Source organism: Oryzias melastigma, linkage group LG23, assembly GCF_002922805.2.
Source record: "Oryzias melastigma strain HK-1 linkage group LG23, ASM292280v2, whole genome shotgun sequence".
NCBI lineage: Eukaryota > Metazoa > Chordata > Actinopteri > Beloniformes > Adrianichthyidae > Oryzias > Oryzias melastigma.
Genome location: NC_050534.1, coordinates 17,134,366 through 17,136,024, shown reverse-complemented (window position 1 = coordinate 17,136,024; position 1,659 = coordinate 17,134,366). Strand labels below are relative to the sequence as shown.

At 36.5% G+C, this 1,659-nt stretch overlaps 1 protein-coding gene across 1 annotated transcript in view; it reads right to left on the bottom strand.

The window, feature by feature from the left end:
- Positions 1-1,659, bottom strand: part of chrm2a (cholinergic receptor, muscarinic 2a) — a 126,936-nt gene that overhangs the window by 110,484 nt on the left and 14,793 nt on the right. The window lies entirely within an intron of this gene.

Sequence of the window (1,659 nt, the reverse complement as noted above, 5' to 3'; positions counted from 1 at the left end):
GACGGATGAAGCGACAGAGGAGCAGTGAGAGGCTTCAGAAAGTCAGCTGGCTTTCCCACCATCATCAGTTATTTGCCCTTTTATTCATAATTATTTAACATCTATAAGGAAAAGCTAAAAGAAGGAAAATCAAGCGCGTCTTTGGATTGCGTAACTCCGAGAAAAAGACAGTACATTTTATTTTTATAGCTTTAAGGTCCTATTTTAAAGCAAATAAAATTGTTTATGGTGTTTGATTGAGTCAGAACTTAGCTTAAAACACATAAAGCAAGATATTTTTCTTTTTTTAATGAAGTACTCTGCTTTTGGCACCAAATTAAGCCATTAAATGTATTCAAAATGTTCCTAAATAACATAAAATGCACAAAAATACAGCAATAATTATCCTTTTTATGGCTATTTTTCATGTCTTTTTGACGTGAAAACTAAAATTCATTGACAAAAACAATATTTGGCTCATTCTTTCTGCTCTGAAAGCATCTTGATCAAACTGATCTGCACTTAAAAACGTTCCTCCAACATCCAGAGTTTCTCTGAGCTGACAGGACATTAACTGGTGTTTGAAGCTTGTTATTTTCATCACCTCCTATCCAGTCAACAGAGAAAACAGAACTAAAGGAAAGAATGTTTTACTGACATCTACTGGGCAAGCCGTCTGTGGAACAACTTTAGTTTTTGTGCAAGAATAGGTGATAATTTAGAAAGTATTTGATCAAACAAGCGAAATAGAGTGCGTTATAAAGGTGAAGATATGGAGATAAAGTTTTTTTTTGTTCATCCAATAAAGAGGCTAAACCTTCATATTTCTTAATTTTGCATTAAGAAAATATCTTCTATACATTTTATACTTTGATCGTCTTTTGAACTATTTTCAAAGTGTCTTTTGATTATGATTGGGACGTTTTTAGCCAAAAAAAATTTAACTAACGTGACGTTTTATTGGACAGTTTCTGCACATTTGCTGGAGTTCATCAGTAATTCACCTCTGAGTTGTGGGCGGAGTGAGCCTGCCCTTATTTCCCGTCATCCCTTTGCTCACACTCTCTCCCGCTAATATTACCGGTGCAACAAAAACTGAATAATCCAGCTGTAGTTTTCAGTTTTCATGAAGATGTATTTATGTGGATGCAACAGATTGGAGCACAAACCTGCCGACTGTGGCTTATTTGATTCAATTTGAATTCAGAAATATTCAGCTTAATTTTCTATATTTAGCCTCCATCATCAGAAAAAAATGCCACAAAAACATGATTTTCACTCGAGTGAGCCTTTAAAAAAATGCAGGAAAAAAAAAAAAAAAAACAGATCAATACATTTTTTTTTCAAAAATAAGAAATATCTGCCCAAATCGGATGCTGTAAAAATCTACTTCACACAATCAAATGTGAACATTTTGGCTTAAGCCCCTAAAAAGCCCCCCGTCTCAACGTGTCGGCCCGAATCAGCACCGACTTGAGTGGCAGTGGTTCAGGTTTTAGAAACATGCCGCTGCTGAATTATTTAACAATGTGGCTCCTGTAGCAGCTGAGGCGTTGGTGTGGTGAGATGCAGCGGGGTTGCATTATAAAGCAGGCATATGAAATAGGGACACGCAGCCGAGGTTGTTCTCATCTGCCGACAGATGTCAGACACGGTTTGACACGTTTTAACTGGCTGAGC